The following is a 2,419-nucleotide window of genomic DNA, read 5'->3' as shown; positions in this document are numbered from 1 at the left end:
CCATGGCATGGGAGCACTGGATGGGCTTTAAGGTCCCTCCCAACCCAAATCTTTCCATAGTCTCATTTTTTTTCTCATTCAACAAAGACTGTAAAAGTTCAGAGGCTGAATGTTGAGCTTCTGAACATCTGAGTTTTCTTTTTATTAGAACTTGTAAAGTTCTGATTTAGATTTTTCTGAACTATCTTTTACCCTATTAAAGATTCCGCCCATTATCTTTGAGAAATGACACAGAAAGTGGTGATAAATTTGAATATTAAACCAGTTTTTTCCCAGAGGTCAGGATAAAACATTTGCATGTTACCCAAATACTGTGGTTTTGCCCTGTCAAAACAAAAATTCACTGAGATCAACATTTCTTTGTGAAATATTTTGCTTTTGAAGAATTGTGATATTCTATCAGAAAAAACCCAAACAAACCACATTTTAAAAAAACCTAAGAAACAAAACCAAAGGAAACATTGATGATTTAATAAAAAAAACAAACAAAAAACCCTAAAAAACAGCTGAACCTCTGTTGTGTTTCCAGCTGTCAGAAACCCCTTAAACAAAACTTTTCCACTGTTAAGGAAGGGCTGCTCCTCTTGGAGTTTTGACAGTGTCAGAGCACTGACAGCTCCTTCAAACTGGGGCAACCTCAGCAGCCTGGGGTGGGCCTCCAGTCACCTCCAAAGTTGGCTCTGCAGTGACAGAAGTTTCCCTGTCTGAGGATGAAGTGCACAACGTCCTTGTGCTGCTTTCAGGACGCTGCCATGGGCTAAAAATACCCGGGAGATAGGATCTGGTGTGTAAAGCAGACAGGAGAGCATCAGGAGCACAGGCTGGGAGACAGGAGGGAATTAGAAGCTGAGCCAAGGTGTCTCTTGCAAAATCTCGGGCTGGAAGGCACTTTCCCCTCTGTTTGCTCGGTGGAAATTGGAGATGCCTTGGGATGATACTCTGGGGTTTTGTCACTGTGCCTTCAGGAGCCGGAGCTCTCCAGCTCCCTGTGGCTCTGTCAGCTTTTCTATCTCTCCTGTGGACAGAGGAGATAAACCCAGGATGTCTTTAGCAACTTTCTAACTGAATTAGATGAAGGGCTAACATGATCTAAGCTCTCTGCTGTGCACAAACATCAGCTTGGCTCAAGGGCAAATCCCTGTGACCACAAAGGCAAAATTTAAGGCCCCAGATGAGTTTTTTTTTAACAAAGGAATATGATCCCATCCCATGAGGTACATCCCATGAGCTTTACTCAGTCAGTGCCACCTTCTGCTCTGACACCCATCCATTAACCCACCTAAATTGCAATTTTAGGCTTTTGGTTACCCTAAAATTCTAAATCACAGAATTGCAGAATGGTTTGGGTTGGAAGGGACCTAAAAAGATCATCTTATCCCAACCTCCTGCAGGGATGGGCAGGGACACCTTCCCCTGTCCCAGGTTGCTCTTTATGAATCCAGGGCACTGCTCAAGTAAGATTGAATTAATTAAAGTGCTAATCCAGTGCACATTTCCCAAAGTATTGGCTTAGTTTCCCCTCAGTCCTGTTAGACACATTCTAAAGTAAATTTCAACTTAATTTTTCATGAGTGCAACCTTGCAATTGTTTTTCAATAGAGAGTAATGTAATGATGCAATTTCAGATTCCTGGAGTTACACCACCTTTGTCTTGTGAATATTCCTTGAAGTCTTGTCAGAGACAGATATTGGAAACCTGAGAGCAAAAATCCACCATAATTCACTTGCACTGTAAGAATTAAAATGTGCTATGAAGTAAATGGAGCTGCTGGCCAGGCTGGGTGGTCTAACAGTGCAGGCATTGGGGAAAGATCTGCTCTTGCATAAAAGAGATCCTGAAATCCCACAGAAATGGATTATTGCACTCTGAATTCCCCAAAAAAGTTTGCTGCTGGAGCAAAGAAACCAAGAAAACCCAACCAAACCAGCCTGGATTCCTGATGACTTCTGGGCAAGTGACCACCAGGAGGAAGGGAGGTGGTGCAACCACTCCAGCAACAAAGCTCCAGAAAAAGGAAAGGAATTTACTCTGGGAACGATGTTCATAATTTTTACCTTTTTGTGTAAATATTTTTTATTATTATTATTAGTTTTAAATCCTTATTTTGCTTTTATCCTGCAACTGGAGAGAGCACTAGGTGCTTTCTCCATGTGTTTCAGCACTGTGAGTTAAAGAATAATAATACAGAAAAAATAATGTCAATTATAGGAAATGCATTTTTATATGGAATAGCTGTTTCTTCTCTGGTTTTTTGTAGATTTTATTCTACTTGGAACACACACACATGATGGAGACATGACACTGAAAAAGGGGATCTGCAGTTTTAACATAGATAAATGTTCAAACAGATTTTCTGCTGAGTAGAAAAAAGATACAATTCAAAGTATAAAGATTATTGGTCTTCTTTTTCACACTTGA

Source organism: Parus major, chromosome 12, assembly GCF_001522545.3.
Source record: "Parus major isolate Abel chromosome 12, Parus_major1.1, whole genome shotgun sequence".
In the NCBI taxonomy this organism is placed as follows: domain Eukaryota; kingdom Metazoa; phylum Chordata; class Aves; order Passeriformes; family Paridae; genus Parus; species Parus major.
This window is presented reverse-complemented; position numbering follows the sequence as displayed.